Source organism: Bombina bombina, chromosome 1 (assembly GCF_027579735.1).
Source record: "Bombina bombina isolate aBomBom1 chromosome 1, aBomBom1.pri, whole genome shotgun sequence".
Lineage (NCBI taxonomy): Eukaryota > Metazoa > Chordata > Amphibia > Anura > Bombinatoridae > Bombina > Bombina bombina.
The window spans coordinates 890,087,665-890,106,641 of record NC_069499.1 but is presented as its reverse complement, the minus strand read 5'-3'; the positions used below and the strand labels follow the sequence as shown (position 1 = coordinate 890,106,641).

Below are 18,977 nucleotides of genomic sequence, written 5' to 3'. Positions count from 1 at the left end.
TGCTGTGGCGCTTACCTGCCCTTAGGGATTGGAAAAATGGAGTTAAAGCTTCGATTTGGCCCAAAACTTCCACAAGGGCCCTCCGGAGTAGGAGCTTGCTAAGTGAATACAACTGCGCATCTGAGGAGCGAAAATAGGCCCCGTCCATCTCACTTGATGTCTTTACAGCCTCAAAGAACCGCACCAGAGCGGTTTTGAACTAGCCATGTGGGTTCTGAGACCTCAAAAAATAAGCCAAGTGTACCCTCAAAGTTGCCAAAAAACGTTATTGCCAAAAAAAACGTTAACAGCACTCCCAGTTCACAAAACGTTTGCCCACATTCAAAAACTCAGTGTCAACCATTTTTTAATTAGCATCTTATGCAAGCTTAGTAATGCCCTTCTTTAGCTCTTAGGATTACTGCTTACCCTTACACTCATGGGGATACCGTCAGCCTTACTGAAATACAGTCTCTCCAGAAAAAAAATGACTGAACATACCACACTGCTATATAGCATGAAAACGTTCCTCACACTGAAGTTTCTTTTACCCTCTGGTCTTCATCCATCTGCTGCCCGAGAGTAAATAGTACACACCAGTACCATTTAAAAACAAAAAAAACTTGCTTGAAGAAATTAAAAACTAATATTGTATCACCTCTTTCACTTTACCCTTCCTAGTACTTCGAGTAGGCAAAGAGAATGACTGGGGGTGGAGCTAAGGGAGGAGCTATATAGACAGCTCTGCTGTGGTGCTCTTTGCCACTTCCTGTTAGCAGGAGGACAATATCCCACAAGTAAAGGATGAATCCGTGGACTCGTCTACCTTATAGAAGAAATATATGTTACAGAATTCCCCCCTGTAGATTGTGAAACAAGCACACTTTCAAAACAAAAACAGGGGGTTTTCAACATCCCACAAGACATTTCATAATTACCTGTGAATCAGACAATTCTTAACTAGGAGTTGTCCTTTTCTTTAGGTCTACTCTCCCCCCTGCCTAATTAGTTTTCCCTTGGGTCACCTAAAGCTTTACTCAATTTAAAGTGGTCTGGTGCTCAAATATCCATGAAATATTTCCATGTGATCTCTTACCCTACACATGTGACCCTGCATCTTACCCAGCTCTCTTACTGATACACCACGAACCTGGAAACCTTAAGCTGGCCGGTGATGTGTGTCCTGAATCTTTCCAAGCTGGAGACAAGGAGGAAAGCCATCAATGACTTATGATAGCAAACAACCTACCCTTATTACAAAGGGGTGACTTTTTGTACATGTACAATTTAGTTACCCTCTATGGCTTATTGGATAATAGGGCTCTAAAAACCTGCTACTCCTTATCAATAACCACCCTGTTGCCTAAGGTTGCTGGTGATCCAGATTACAGCAATTCAACCTACTAAAAAAAAAAGTCTGTTGTCCTCTATCAATTGTGGGTGCCTCATGACCCTCCAAATGCGCATGTTCCACCTCAAGCATGAGCCTCTGCCTTCATCCAAGTCCCCAATGAGTTAGATGTCATCATGTATCACCAGAATCTAGTAATGCAAATACTGATGTTCCTCGAGAGCAAGAGGTTGATAACTGTAGAACTTAAACATTTCATATTGTAAAGAGCCAAAAATAAAAATAAAAAAACACCCATGTAAGAGAAGTCAAAGCTTTATTGACACACAGCAACACAACACTTAAAATAGCAGCCAGAGGTCATAAATCCAAATTACATCCATGTTTATCGTTCAAGGTAGTCGAAGAAAAATGCTGCACTTCTGCCATAACCTTTTATCCCTGTGCGCACCGCGTGTGTATATAAGTTTAATTGTTCATCTTTAAAGAGACAGCTATGAGAGAACCTGCAATAAATAAAAAAATTAAAATGAGCACATGGGACAAACATTCATGCCAAACAGAAGTTTCCATCCTACAATACAATCATCTGACCAATAAACATAGCTAAAAGGCCATTATAATCTAAAAATATGTTGTAATTTGAAAAGGGACAGTCAAGTACAAAATAAACATTCATGATTCAAATAGAGCATGTAATTTTAAACTTATTCCAATTTACTTTTATCACCAATTTTTCTTTGTTCTCTTGGTATTCTTAGTTGAAAGCTAAACCTAGGTAGGTTCATAAGCTAATTTTTATACCTTGAAGGCCACCTCTAATCTGAATGCATTTTAACAGTTTTTCACCACTAGAGGGCATTAGTTCATGTTTCATGTAAATAACATTGAGCTCACACACGTGAAGTTACCTAGGAGTGAGCAATGATTGGCTAAAATGCAAGTCTGTCAAAAACTGAAATAAGGGGGCAGTTTGCAGAGCTAATCAGAGGTAAAACGTGTATTTTATAACTGTTGGTTATGCAAAACTGGGGAATGGGCAATAAAAGGGATTATCAACCTTTTTTAAAAAAAAAATAAAAAAAAATCTGGTGCGACCGTCACTTTACGACTAGCGACCCAGCACCTTAGGGGTAAACTTATAGTGCTTAGGGGTAAACTTATAGTGAAGTACCGCTTGGGACTCTTAGAGCACTGCTGGCTTAGAATGAAAGCTGCTACTGATCCTATCAAAAGCTCTCGTTACACAGCTGGGGTCGGGCAACTAGCGCTTCCTGATGAGCAGCAGTTTCTGCCCAAGACCTGCAGTGGTCTTCAGTACTTCTAACCCCTTTGGACGGATATTCATTTTATTGCATAATTTATAATAAAATCAATTTATATTAAATTGTGCAATTTGTGCTTTGGCTAGCTCAAAGGGACACAAGTCAAAATTAAACCTTTATGATTCAGATAGAATATGCAATTTTTAACAACTTTCCAATTTACTACCATTAAGATGTGCAGTCTTTTTATATTTACACTTTGAGTCACGAGTAGCAACACAGTAAGTACCATGGGCTGTTTGGATTAACTTGATTGGTTAAATATATTGTAATATAATTTGAATATACCTATTTTATTTGCACTGCCAATTGTACCACAGTCTGCAACATTTTAAGAACCACTGTTCTAGACAACTAAACTTTTATAGGGTCCTCTTTTTAAAAAGGGATTATAAAAATAGGAATGTATATTTTTATTTCATTAGGACAACACATTTTATTTTTCCTTCTAAAAACAGACAAAAAATCTGCACTTCCAGTCCAGTGCTTAAACAATACGCTGCATATTAAATAAGTCACTGCTGTGATCAGTGCCATTACAAAGCAAGTGAGCAAATATGCTATTAACCATTCCTGAATGTCAATACACTACCAAACGCAAAACCGTTCATTCTTACCTAGCTTAATGTCACTGGGATAAAGTCACAAGTTGTGTTCCAATTATTCAATAGTTGCATAAAGGCGTTGGATTAGGTTCTCTGTAATCTGTGAAAAAAACAACACACACTTAGCGTAAGAAACCAGACAACTTGATGCTTTAGGTGCATCAAGTATACAAATGTACAGAGTTGTTGCCTTTCCCATATTAGCATAAAAAAAACCCCATCAACAACTTGATTTGAGAAATGTCCTCCATCTGTTTTGCATGAAAATCTAAACGGTGAAGAATTCTATTTGAAGTGAAAAACAAGAATGAAGTGAAAAGTGACGGTATGGAAACCATTTATCTTTTGGGGACTACCTACCCAACTGCTAAGAATTCACAACACATGCTATCAGCTCATCACATAAGGGAAAATTGTGCCAAAGGCAACTTCCCTAACTATACATGGCCATAGGAACCGATTGCGCTCTGTTTCCACTTCCCATGATCACAGAATGTGGGAACAGCCGCACTCTGCTCCCACAGCCAGTAGACACAGTTGGCAGTCACAGAATGAAATGTTTACCTTCTGACCATGTTGAGAAGACATTTCCATACCTATTTCCCTTAAGCTCAGAGAGATAGCACATGAAGAAAACATTAACTGGGTCAGCGATCAAGTTATAAAAAACAAACAATATTGTACACAATATCGTTTCAGAGGTGCGCACACAAATACAATATATGACAGACTGTAAAATATGATAGTACAATCAAAAAAGGCAAAACAAATTATCACATAATTGGGGGAAATTGATTAAAAAGTCAGTTGAGAAATATCTGTGACCAGATGATCTCAATCCAATTTTATGAGCAGTCTGTTCTCTTCGAATGGAAAAATACAAACAATGTCCTAAAAGACAAAAGTAGAAGAGACTCCTTATGCAGTCTCTTATACTTGGAGATTCACATGTATTCAATATACAGGGTACTCACAAGGAGAACGCACACAGTGCAATTCAGACAAGCCAAGGCTTCGGAGCCGCTCGGCTGATTCATCCTCTCCACCAAGGAGCATGAACGCGTGTCGATTCCTCACACCTATGAAAGCATAAGCACCAGGCAAAGAAAATGCCCAATTACACAAATTGAAGTCTTTTCAGATGATTTCTTGTAACTGTTCCATCAAGGTCAGTCACATCCTGAAGACCCCACCGGTAAAGAAATTTCTTTGAACCAGTATGGAGAGACAAATAGGAGGGACCATTTACCTTTTGGTCACTCCCTACCCAATTGCTAAGAATCCACAACACATGCTATCAGCTCATCACATAAGGGAAAAGTGTGCCAAAAGCAACTTCCCTAACTATGCATGGCCTAAAGAACCGATTGCACTCTGCATCCACTTCCCATGACCACAGAATGTGGGAACAGCCGCACTCTGCTCCCACAGCCAGTAGACACAGTTGGCAGTCACAGAATTAAATGTTTACCTTCTGACCATGTTGAGAAGACATTTCCCTACCTATTTCCCTTAGGCTCAGAGAGATAGCACATGAAGTAAACATTAACAACTGGGTCAGCGCACAAGCCATAAAAAACAAACAAACAATATTGTACACAATCGTATCAGAGGTGCGCACACAAAATATATGGAACCTAAGACTATAAAATATGATAGTACAATCAAAAAAAGGCAAAACAAATGATCACACAATTGGGGTTAATTGATTAAAAAGTCAGTTGAGAAATATCTGTGACCAGATGATCTCAATCCAATATTATGAGCAGTCAGCTCTCTTTGAACAGTGAAAAATACAAACAAACAATGTCCTAAAAGACAAAAGTAGAAGAGACGCCTTATGCAGTCTCTTATACTTGGAGATTCACATGTATTCAATATACAGGGTACTCACAAGGAGAATGTGCACAGTGCAATTCAGACAAGCCAAGGATTAGGAGCCGCTCGGCTGATTCACCCTCTCCACCAAGGAGCATGAACACGTGTCGATTCCTCACACCTATGAAAGCATAAGCACCGGGCAAAGAAAATGCCAGATTACACAAATTGAAGTCTTGTCAGATGATTTCTTGCAACTGTTCCATCAAGGTCGGTCACATCCTGAAGACCCCACCGGTAAAGGAATTTCTTTGAATCAGTGACGGTATGGAGAGACAAATAGGAGGGACCATTTACCTTTTGGTCACTCCCTACCCAATTGCTAAGAATCCACAACACATGCTATCAGCTCATCACATAAGGGAAAAGTGTGCCAAAAGCAACTTCCCTAACTATGCATGGCCTAAAGAACCGATTGCACTCTGCTTCCACTTCCCATGACCACAGAATGTGGGAACAGCCGCACTCTGCTCCCACAGCCAGTAGACACAGTTGGCAGTCACAGAATGAAATGTTTACCTTCTGACAATGTTGAGAAGACATTTCCCTACCTATTTCCCTTAGGCTCAGAGAGATAGCACATGAAGTAAACATTAACTGGGTCAGCGATCAAGTTATAAAAAACAAACAATATTGTACACAATATCGTATCAAAGGTGCACACACAAATATATGAAACAGACTGTAAAATATGATAGTACAATCAAAAAAAGGCAAAACAAATGATCACACAATTGGGGTAAAATGATTAAAAAGTCAGTTGAGAAATATCTGTGACCAGATGATCTCAATCCAATATCATGAGCAGTCAGCTCTCTTCGAATGGTGAAAAATACAAACAATGTCCTAAAAGACAAAAGTAGAAGAGATGCATTATTATGCAGTCTCTCTTATACTTGGAAATTCACATGTATTCAATATACAGGGTACTCACAAGGAGAATGCACACAGTGCAATTCAGACAAGCCAAGGCTTCAGAGCCGCTTGGCTGATTCACCCTCTCCACTAAGGAGCATGAATGCTTGTTGATTCCTCACACCTATGAAAGCATAAGCACCGGGCAAAGAAAATGCCCGATTGCTGCAATTGAAAGAATGTTTGCCACATCCTGAAGATCCCACCAGTAAAGAAATCTCTTTGAACCACAGAAGGTAAGGAGACACAAATTATGACTATGTACCCAAATTGCTAAGAATTCAACACATGCTATCAGCTCATCACATAAGGAAAAAGTGTGCCAAAAGCAACTTCCATAACTATGCATGGCCTAAAGAACCGATTGCACTCTGCTTCCACTTCCTATGACCACAGAATGTGGGAACAGCCGCACTCTGCTCCCACAGCCAGTAGACACAGTTGGCAGTCACAGAATGAAATGTTTACCTTCTGACCATGTTGAGAAGACATTTCCCTAACTATATCCCTTAGGCTCAGAGAGATAGCACATGAAGTAAACATTAACAACTGGGTCAGCGCTCAAGCCATAAAAAAACAAAAACAAAAAACCAAACAATATTGTACACAATATCGTATCAGAGGTGCACACACAAATAAAATATATGGAACGTAAGACTGTAAAATATGATAGTACAATCAAAAAAGGCAAAACAAATGATCACACAATTGGGGGAAATTGATTAAAAAGTCAGTTGAGAAATTTCTGACCAGATGATCTCAATCCAATATTATGAGCAGTCAGATCCCTTTGAATGGTGAAATATACAATGTCCTAAAAGACAAAAGTAGAAGAGACCCCTTATTATGCAGTCTCTCATACTTGGAGATTCACAAGTATTAAATATACAGGGTACTCAAGGAAAATGCACACAGTGCAATTCAGACAAGCCAAGGCTTCGGAGCCACTCGGCTGATTCACTTTCTCCACCAAGGAGCATGAACGTGTCGATTTCTCACACCTATGAAAGCATAAGCACCGTGCAAAGAAAATGCCCAATTACACAAATTGAAGTATTTTCAGAGGATTTCTTGTAACTGTTCCATCAAGGTCAATCACATCCTGAAGACCCCACCAGTAAAGAAATTTCTTTGAACCACTGACGGTATGGAGAGACAAATAGGAGGGACCATTTACCTTTTGGTCACTACCTACCCAATTGCTAAGAGTCCACAACACATGCTATCAGCTCATCACATAAGGGAAAAGTGTGCCAAAAGCAACTTCCCTAACTATGCATGGCCAAAAGAACCAATTGCACTCTGCTTCCACTTCCCATGACCACAGAATGTGGGAACAGCCGCACTCTGCTCCCACAGCCAGTAGACACAGTTGGCAGTCACAGAATGAAATGTTTACCTTCGGACCACGTTAAGAAGAGACATTTCCTTACCTATTTCCCTTAAGCAAAAACAACAACTGGGTCAGCGCTCAAGTCATAAAAAAAAAAAACAATATTGTACACAATATCGTATCAGAGGTGTGCACACAAATAAAATATATGAAACAGACTGTAAAATGATAGAACAATCAAAAAAGGCAAAACAAATTATCACACAATTGGGGTAAATTGATTAAAAAGTCAGTAGAGAAATATCTGTGACCAGATGATCTCAATCCAATATTATGAGCAGTCAGCTCTCTTTGAACAGTGAAAAATACAAACAATGTCCTAAAAGACAAAAGTAGAAGAGACGCCTTATGCAGTCTCTTATACTTGGAGATTCACATGTATTCAATATAAAAAGGGTACTCACAAGGAGAATGCACACAGTGCAATTCAGACAAGCCAAGGATTCGGAGCCGCTGGGCTGATTCACCCTCTCCACCAAGGAGCATGAACGCGTGTCGATTCCTCACACCTATGAAAGCATAAACACCGGGCAAAGAAAATGCCCAATTACACAAATTGAAGTCTTTTCAGATGATTTCTTGCAACTGTCCATCAAGGTCGGTCACATCCTGAAGACCCCACCGGTAAAGAAATTTCTTTGAACCAGTGACGGTATGGAGAGACAAATAGGAGGGACCATTTACCATTTGGTCACTCCCTACCCAATTGCTAAGAATCCACAACACATGCTATCAGCTCATCACATAAGGGAAAAGTGTGCCAAAGGCAACTTCCCTAACTATGCATGGCCAAAAGAACCGATTGCACTCTGCTTCCACTTCCCATGACCACAGAATGTGGGAACAGCCGCACTCTGCTCCCACAGCCAGTAGACACAGTTGGCAGTCACAGAATGAAATGTTTACCTTCTGACCATGTTGAGAAGACATTTCCCTAACTATTTCCCTTAAGCTTAGAGAGATAGCACATGATGTAAACATTAACAACTGGGTCAGCGCTGAAGCCATGAAAAACAAACAATATTGTACACAATATCGTATCAGAGGAGCGCACACAAATAAAATATATGAAAGACTGTAAAATATGATAGTACAATCAAAAAAGGCAAAAAAACAAAAATGATCACACAATTGGGGTAAATTGATTAAAAAGTCAGTTGAGAAATATCTGTGACCAGATGATCTCAATCCAATATTATGAGCAGTCGGCTCTCTGAACAGTGAAAAATAAAAAGGTCCTAAAAGACAAAAGTAGAAGAGACGCCTTATGCAGTCTCTTATACTTGGAGATTCACATATATTCAATATACAGGGTACTCACAAGGAGAACGCACACAGTGCAATTCAGACAAGCCAAGGCTTCTGAGCAGCTCGGCTGATTCATCCTCTCCACCAAGGAGCATGAACGCATGTCGATTCCTCACACCTATGAAAGCATAAGCACCGGGCAAAGAAAATGCCCATTTACACAAATTGAAGTATTTTCAGATGATTTCTTGAAACTGTTCCATCAAGGTCAGTCACATCCTGAAGACCCCACCGGTAAAGAAATTTCTTTGAACCAGTGACGGTATGAAGAGACAAATAGGAGGGACCATTTACCTTTTGGTCACTCCCTACCCAATTGCTAAGAATCCACAACACATGCTATCAGCTCATCATATAAGGGAAAAGTGTGCCAAAGGCAACTTCCATAACTATGCATGGCCAAAAGAACCGATTGCACTCTACTTCCTCTTCCCATGACCACAGAATGTGGGAACAGCCGCACTCTGCTCCCACAGCCAGTAGACACAGTTGGCAGTCACAGAATGAAATGTTTACCTTCTGACCATGTTGAGAAGACATTTCCCTACCTATTTCCCTTAGGCTCAGAGAGATAGCACATGAAGTAAACATTAACAACTGGGTCAGCGCTCAAGCCATAAAAAACAAATATTGTACACAACATCGTATCAAAGGTGCGCACACAAATATATGTAACAGACTGTAAAATATGATAGTACAATCAAAAAAAGGCAAAACAAATGATCACACAATTGGGGTAAATTGATTAAAAAAAGTCAGTTGAGAAATATGTGTCCAGATGATCTCAATCCAATATCATGAGCAGTCTGCTCTCTTCGAATGGTGAAAAATACAATGTCCTAAAAGACAAAAGTAGAAGAGATGCCTTATTATGCAGTCTCTCTTATACTTGGAAATTCACATGTATTCAATATACAGGGTACTCACAAGGAGAATGCACACAGTGCAATTCAGACAAGCCAAGGCTTCGGAGCAGCTTGACTGATTCACCCTCTCCACCAAGGAGCATGAACGCTTGTTGATTCCTCACACCTATGAAAGCATAAGCACCGGGCAAAGAAAATGCCTGATTGCTGTAATTGAAAGAATGTTTGCCACATCCTGAAGATCCCACCAGTAAAGAAATCTCTTTGAACCACAGAAGGTAAGGAGACACAAATTATGACTATGTACCCAAATTGCTAAGAATTCAACACATGCTATCAGCTCATCACATAAGGAAAAAGTGTGCCAAAAGCAACTTCCATAACTATGCATGGCCTAAAGAACCGATTGCACTCTGCTTCCACTTCCCATGACCACAGAATGTGGGAACAGCCGCACTCTGCTCCCACAGCCAGTAGATACAGTTGGCAGTCACAGAATGAAATGTTTACCTTCTGACCATGTTGAGAAGACATTTCCCTAACTATATCCCATAAGCTCAGAGAGATAGCACATGAAGTAAACATTAACAACTGGGTCAGCGCTCAAGCCATAAAAGGCATGAGCACCAGGCAAAGAAAATGCCTGATAGCTGTAATTGAAAGTCTGTTTGCTGATGCAAACACAAATGTAAGTCTTTCCAGTGGTCTATTGACAACTGGTTGAACAGGAGGTCACAAGAAATAAAATCTAGCAGTCACTGCAAGTTAATAACAATAAAGCATATGACATATAGGAAAGGCAACAGTAGCTCCAGTCTGCCCTTACCTGTAAACAGTCATCATGGTGCCATTGTAATGAGTGAGAATCATCTAGTGACAGCGTGGAAGCATTTCTTCTGCGTAGAGGTGAAGCGAGCATCTATTCAAAATATGGCATCTCTCCATACACGGTCACATATGCTGAGGAAGAAAAAAAAAAGAAAGCTTTAATGCTCTCGTAGTGCCATATTTATTTTACTGCAATTAGAAAATACCTCTCAAAGCCACCTTGGTCCCACTAGAAACCAACAACCGTTCTATTTTTCACCACCTCTAATTTTATCTGCACAATAGCAAACTAAGCTTCCATAAGTTGTGTCACCTTAAAAACAATTACATTTCAGCAGAGGGTATTAGAATACTTTTTTTTTAGTGTTAGTTATAAATTATAAAATGGAGCTCAAAACGTAAAATTTTGAATTAAAGAACCGTGAAAGAATTTTATGGATAAAGTGAAAGTGTTCTCCCCAAGACCTTTTTGATTAGGGCACCAGTCTACTATTTTACTGACCCCAGATAAAATGCAAGACAATATTAAGCTAAAATAGCTAATATTAATGTTTTCCAATGTTTTCTTGCCTAAATTAAAAACTTATACAAAATTGTGCAATTAATGTGCGCTTTGTATTATAACATTTTCTGCCAAAGTATTGCACTGCCCCCACTCAGCAACATCATCCCACCAGGATGGCTACATTTTCTGTGAGTGTTTTAACCCTGCATCATAAAATAAATAATCTACAGTGCGCTTTACTTCATACACTACTCCCTTTTCTACAGTTAGTTTTCCCATCAAGGGACATATATGTTAATATATTCACAATTATAAGGGAGATTAAAGTGACAAACTTTTCTGGTGCAGTAATTTTAAGAGACTATGCAATTTACTTATATTAACAAAATGTACTGTAAATAAACGTAGAAGTGCAAAAAGAGTTCAAGAGATTAAAGTGAACAATAAAGAGGAAGAACAATAGCCTGATAAATAACCATGTCCCCATCACATTATGGTCCCTTTACACAAATAAATTGGAATGGGTACACATCACAAAATAATAACACATGATTAGAAAGTGTTCTCCGCAGGGCATATTTAGTGGGTACCACCAGCTAATTTTACAGACCACCTAACTAAAGCCAGTATTCAGATAAAATAAGCAAATAAATATTTGTAGTTCAAATCATCAATTAATCAACCTGTGTTAAACTCAGCAATTAATGTGCAATTTGGTTTAAAAAGGGACACTAAACCCATTTGTTTTTCTTTCATGGATTAGATAGAGCATGCAATTTTAAGCAACTTTCTAATTTACTCCTATTCATTTTTCTGTTCTCTTGCTATCTTTATTTAAAAAGCAGGAGTGTAAGCTTACCAGCTGGCCCATTTTAAGTTCAGAACCCTGGATAGCGCTTGCTTATGGGTAAGTCGCCAATAAGCAAGCATAACCCAGGTTCTCAACCAAAAATGGACAGGCTCCTAAGCTAAACATGTCTGCTTTTTAAATAAAGATAGCAAGAGAACAAAGAAAGTGATAATGGGATTAAATTAGTAAATTGCCTGCTCTAAATCATGAAAGCATTTTTTTTTGGGGGGGGGGATTTAGTGTCACTTTAAAGTAAATGTAAAGTTAAAGCGTTTAGCTAAACGATAGAAGTTAAAAAAAAAAAATGAATGAGGGTTTAAGTCATGAAATCTTTAGGATATACTTAACCGTCAGATATATTTCACTATAAACGCTACACGGATAAGGGCTCACGCTCCGGTCGCCATTTTCATCAATTGATTGACAGATGACTCATCTGCAATAAACTAATAGTTTTCCCCCCGGGCAGTGACAATTGTGCAAAGGGACTGAACGCAGAGGAGTCATCTGTCAATCAATTGATGAAAATGGCGACCGGAGCTTGCGCTCTTATCCGTGTAGCGTTTATAGCGAAATCTCTCGATAAGTATATCCTAAAGATTTCAAAAATGAAACTCATTCATTTACCTTCTATCGTTTCACTTCAGGTAAACGCTTTAACTTTACATTCACTTTAAGCAATATTTATAAACATCTTATGATGAAGGCTGCTAGACATGAAGCCAACGCTATTAGACGATAAGGGCTTTTAAATGTAATTCGGCTTCCTCTTATTTGCAAGGAGCACTGAAAGAGGTTCCTGCAATTAAATATTGCTCGACTATATTTACATTTTGTAATCTAATACATTAACAATGATTTATTGCTAGGCTTAAACAATCCCTAATTTATATTTTTTGTGTAACAGCAAGTTGGGGGGAAATAAAAAACAAACAAAAAAAACTTATACTTCTATTAGCAAATGTACTTTATTTTCATGCAATTCTTTAAGAGATACTTCTGTAGAAAGTGTGCACTTGTCTGGAGAACTAGAAGGCAGCAGTTTTGCAAGAATGCTTTTGAGCACTAGATGGCAGCAGACTACACACAATGTACAATATTGTTACAAGCATTCTTGCAAAACTTAACATAGGATAATAGAATATAAATTTGCTAATAGACATAACATGATACATAGGTTGTCCTGAAAAATGAACAAGATTACCAAAAGTAATAGTATCAGAGAGAAAAAATAAAACTACTGCTGCTGATCAAGGCCTATAGATTGCGTTGTTTTTTGTGGTTTGCTCCCCAAATGTTAAGCTTTTTTGTGAGGTACCCATATAACATACATTAAACATTAGAAAATAACTTTAGTTTACAGAAATAGAATGAGTAAATGCCACCACACGCAAAATTGTAAAGATTCCACTCTCTATCGTATGAGTTAATGTGAAGTGTAAGGAACAGGATCCAACATAACCGATTTGTGAATGTGCGCTGCTTATGTCACACAGGGTGCAAGAATACGAGAGATGGAAGCTTTATCAATTGGCACCACTAAAAGTTTAAAATAAAAAGTGCAGTTTTGAAGACCGCAGCCAGCACAGGAGGGAAAATAATGTCTTAGCGAGTATTAACCCATTACATGGTGCAGACACATTAAAAGGGACACTAAACCCAATTTTTTTCTTTGTGATTCAGATAGATAATGCAATTTTAAGCAAATTTCTAATTCACTCCTAATATCAAATTTTCTTCGTTCTCTTGCTATCTTTATTTAAAAAGCAGGAATATGATGCATAGGAGCCAGCCCATTTCTGGTTGAGAACCTGGGGTTATGCTTGCTTATTGGTGGGTAAATGTAAGATTCCAATAAGCGCTATCCATGGTGCTGAACCTAAAATGGGCCGGCTCCTATGCATCACATTCCTGCTTTTAAAATAAAGATAGCAAGAGAACAAAGAAAAAATAGGAGTAAATTAGAAAGTTGCTTAAAATTCCATGCTCTGAATCAAGAAAGAAACCATTTCGGTTCAATGTACCTTTAATAAGAAGCTACCTAGAACTAAATGCTAATCTGGATTAAGAATCTAAAACACCCCCCCCCCCCCCCCATTTAAAAGTATTAACTTACAAATGTATATTACCCCTTCCTATTCCTTTAAAAAGGGACATTAAACCCACAATTTCTCTTTTCCAATTTCTTCTTGCTCTCAAACTTGCTTCATACTCATGGTATTCTTTGTTGAGTAGATACATAGGTAGGTGTCTGGAGCACTACATAACAGGAAATAGTGCTGCCATATAGTGCTCTTGCACATGGATAACATTCTTGTAAAACTGCTGCCATATAGTGCTCTTGCAAATGGATAACATTCTTGTAAAACTGCTGCCATATAGTGCTCCAGAGCTTACCTCAGCTTTAAAAAAAAAAAAAAAAAAAAAAACTTACATTTTTTTATAAAAATATATAATTTAATCCCTTCAATGCACAAAGGTGGGGAATCGCCGATCAAAAATGGTTTTTGGAAATCCCATGCACTGCAGGCCGGGGACCTAATGGACGGCACTCCCAGGCTTCACAGGAGTGCTGGTGATGTCACCATGTACGCACGTGATGACATCACAAAGGGGATGAACCAGGATGCACCGGTAGCAGAAAGGGAGCTGGATGGGGAATTCCTACAAACCCTAGAGAATAACGTACAGTAGACATGGTGTACACTTTTCTCCTCAACTGCATCCATTTGAATATGTTGTTTCCAGGGAACACCTACAACTGGTATCAACTCATTCAGCAATATGCATTTTTTCCGTTTAACCCCTTAACGAACAGTGCCGTACAGGCGCAGTAGTTTATTAGCCCTAAAGGATGCCGCTGTCCTGGGCTTTCTGCGGCAATCTAGCTGACAGTGGCGAGATTGCTCTATTCTGCATGTCCCACTCGAGAAAAGAGAGCCGTGTGTGAATCCTACACTGCACAAAAGGAAAAAAAAAAAAAAAAAAAAAAAAAAAAAAAAAAAACATAATTTATGCTTACCTGATAAATTTCTCTTGTAGTGTATTCAGTCCACGGGTCATCCATTACTTATGGGATATATTCCCTTCCCAACAGGAAGTTGCAAGAGGATCACCCAAGCAGAGCTGCTATAAAGCTCCTCCCCTCACATGTCATATCCAGTCATTCGACCGAAACAAGACAAGAAAGGAGAAACCATAGGGTGCAGTGGTGACTGGAGTTTTAATTAAAATTTAGATCTGCCTTAAAAAGACAGGGCGGGCCGTGGACTGAATACACTACAAGAGAAATAAATTTATCAGGTAAGCATAAATTATGTTTTCTCTTGTTAAGTGTATTCAGTCCACGGGTCATCCATTACTTATGGGATACCAATACCAAAGCCAAAGCACACGGATGATGGGAGGGACAAGGCAGGAACCACTGCCTGTAGAACCTTTCTCCCAAAAACAGCCTCCGAAGAAGCAAAAGTGTCAAATTTGTAAAATTTTGAAAAAGTGTGAAGCGAAGACCAAGTTGCAGTCTTGCAAATCTGTTCAACAGAGGCCTCATTCTTAAAGGCCCAGGTGGAAGCCACAGCTCTAGTGGAATGAGCTGTAATTCTTTCAGGGGGCTGCTGTCCAGCAGTCTCATAGGCTAAACGTATTATGCTACGAAGCCAAAAGGAGAGAGAGGTTGCCGAAGCTTTTTGACCTCTCCTCTGTCCAGAGTACACGACAAACAGGGAAGAATTTTGACGAAAATCTTTAGTTGCCTGTAAATAGAACTTCAGGGCACGTACTACGTCCAGATTATGTAAAAGTCGTTCCTTTTTTGAAGAAGGATTAGGACATAATGATAGAACAACAATCTCCTGATTGATATTCCTGTTAGAAACTACTTAGGTAAAAACCCAGGTTTAGTACGCAGAACTACCTTGTCTGAATGGAAAATCAGATAAGGAGAATCACAATGTAAGGCCGATAACTCAGACTCTTCGAGCTGAGGAAATAGCCATCAAAAACAGAACTTTCCAAGATAAAAGCTTAATATCAATGGAATGAAGGGGTTCAAACGGAACCCCTTGAAGAACTTTAAGAACCAAGTTTAAGCTCCACGGAGGAGCAACAGTCTTAAACACAGGCTTAATCCTAGCCAAAGCCTGACAAAAAGCCTGGACGTCTGGAACTTCTGCCAGATGTTTGTGTAAGAGAATAGACAGAGCAGAAATCTGTCCCTTTAACGAACTAGCAGATAAGCCCTTTTCTAAACCCTCTTGTAGAAAGGACAATATCCTAGGAATCCTAACCTTACTCCATGAGTAACCCTTGGATTCGCACCAATATAAATATTTATCCATATCTTATGGTAAATTTTTCTGGTAACAGGCTTCCGTGCCTGTATTAAGGTATCAATAACTGACTCCGAGAAGCCAAGCTTTGATAGGATCAAGCGTTCAATCTCCATGCAGTCAGCCTCAGAGAAATTAGATTTGGATGGTTGAAAGGACCCTGTATTAGAAGGTCCTGCCTCAGAGGCAGAGACAATGGTGGACAGGACGACATGTCCACTAGGTCTGCATACCAGGTCCTGCGTGGCCACGCAGGCGCTATCAGAATCACCAATGCACTCTCCTGTTTGATCTTGGCAATCAGTCGAGGTAGCATCGGAAATGGTGGAAACACATAAGCCATGTTGAAGACCCAAGGGGCTGTCAGAGCATCTATCAGCGCCGCTCCCGGGTCCCTGGACCTGGATCCGTAACAAGGAAGCTTGGCGTTCTGGCGAGACGCCATGAGATCCAGATCTGGTTTGCCCCAACGATGAATCAGTTGAGCGAAGACCTCCGGATGAAGTTCCCACTCCCCCGGATGAAAAGTCTGGCGACTTAGAAAATCCGCCTCCCAGTTCTCCACGCCTGGGATGTAGATCGCTGACAGGTGGCAAGAGTGAGACTCTGCCCAGCGAATTATCTTTGAGACTTACAACATCGCTAGGGAACTCCTGGTTCCCCCTTGATGGTTGATGTAAGCCACAGTCGTGATGTTGTCCGACTGAAATCTGATGAACCTCAGTGTTGCTAACTGAGGCCAAGCTAGAAGAGCATTGAATATTGCTCTCAACTCCAGAATATTTATTGGGAGGAGTTTCTCCTCCTGAGTCCATAATCCCTGAGCCTTCAGGGAGTTCCAGACTGCGCCCCAACCTAGAAGGCTGGCATCTGTTGTTACAATTGTCCAATCTGGCCTGCGAAAGGTCATCCCCTTGGACAGGTGGACCCGAGAAAGCCACCAGAGAAGAGAATCTCTGGTCTCTTGATCCAGATTTAGTAGAGGGGACAAATCTGAGTAATCCCCATTCCACTGACTTAGCATGCATAATTGCAGGGGTCTGAGATGCAGGCGCGCAAATGGTACTATGTCCATTGCCGCTACCATTAAGCCGATTACTTCCATGCACTAACGGGAATGGAAGGAAGGACACGGCAAGCATTTAAGAGTTTTTATAACCTGGCCTCCGTCAGGTAAATTTTCATTTCTACAGAATCTATCAGAGTCCCTAGGAAGGAGACTCTTGTGAGTGGCGATAGAGAACTTTTCCACGTTCACCTTCCACCCATGCGACCTCAGAAATGCCAGAACTATCTCTGTATGAGACTTGGCAATTTGAAAACTTGACGCTTGTATCAGAATGTCGTCTAGGTACGGCGCCACCGCTATGCCTCGCGGCCTTAGCACCGCTAAGAGTGAGCCCAGAACCTTTGTAAAAATTCTCGGGGCTGTAGCTAACCCGAAGGCAAACTGGTAATGCCTGTTTAGAAAGGCAAATCTTAGGTACCGATAATGATCTTTTTATTCAAAGTGACATCAATACATTTAGTACACATATTTCTGTGGGGCTCCACATTGGCCTTCAAACATAGTGAACAAACAGATTCATCTGTGTCAGACATGTTTAAACAGACTAGCAATGAGACTAGCAAGCTTGGAAAATCCTTTCAAATAAATTTACAAGCAATATAAAAAAACGCTACTGCGCCTTTAAGAAGCACAAAAAATCGTCACAGTTGAAATAACCATGAACCAAATCAGTTATAGCAACCAAATTTTCACAGTAAATGTATTAAGTTAGCAAAGCATTGCACCCACTAGCAAATGGATGATTAACCCCTTAATACCCAAAAACGGATAATCAATTTAACAATTAACGTTTTTATCACAGTCAAACACACTGTCACAGGTCTGCTGTGACCGATTACCTCCCTCAAAATGAATTTTGAAGACCCCTGAGCTCTCTAGAGACGTCCTGGATCAAGGAGGAAGAAGCAGGAAGATAGGCCCCTCCCACTCATATTACAACAGTGGGAAACCTCAGTTAATCATTTCTATATAGAAATAAACGACAGCCATGTGGAAAATCATGCCCCAAAAGATCACCAAAGTAGCTCACACAAAAACGAATAACATGCCACTAAACGTTTTAAACATGCACTTTAAAAGTTAGGTAGTGTTATTAATAAGCCTGCTACCAGTCGCTTCTACTGCAGTTAAGGCTCATACATTACCTCAGTATTAACAGTATTTTCTTAGTCAATTCCATTCCTTAGAAAATTACTTATTGTACATACATTCATCAGCCTGATACCAGTCGCTACTGCATTTAAGGCTGTACTTACATTACATCGGTATCAGCAGTATTTTCTTAGTCAATTCCATTCCTTAGAAAAAATAATTTACTGCACATGCCTTGTTTGCAGGATTCCCCACACGCTATTCCCTTTCTGAAAGTTACCCCACTGCTCAGAATATGCGACAACAGCCAGTGGATCTTAGTTACTTCTGCTAAGATCATAGAAAACGCAGGCAGATTCTTCTTCCAAATACTGCCTGAGAACAAACAGCACGCTCCGGCGCCATTTAAAATAAACTTTTGATTGAAGAAATAAACTAAGTATAAAAAACACCACAGACCTCTCACAACGTCCTATCTAGTTGAGTTGCAAGAGAATGACTGGATATGACATGTGAGGGGAGGAGCTATATAGCAGCTCTGCTTGGGTGATCCTCTTGCAACTTCCTGTTGGGAAGGGAATATATCCCATAAGTAATGGATGACCCGTGGACTGAATACACTTAACAAGAGAAAAACACACTACAGTCACATTTAATCTTACAAGCTACATGATTAACCCCT

At 39.7% G+C, this 18,977-nt stretch overlaps 1 long non-coding RNA gene across 2 annotated transcripts in view; it reads right to left on the bottom strand.

The window, feature by feature from the left end:
- Nucleotides 1-1,629: 1,629 nt before the first annotated feature.
- LOC128640416 (uncharacterized) overlaps nt 1,630-18,977 on the bottom strand; it is a 30,712-nt gene continuing 13,364 nt past the window's right edge. For both annotated transcript variants that reach the window (XR_008399344.1, XR_008399343.1), the window contains exons 6-8: nt 10,447-10,580; nt 3,273-3,360; nt 1,630-1,836 (exon numbers count right to left, since the gene is read on the bottom strand). This is a non-coding gene — a long non-coding RNA (uncharacterized LOC128640416). The remainder of the gene's footprint in view (nt 1,837-3,272; nt 3,361-10,446; nt 10,581-18,977) is intronic.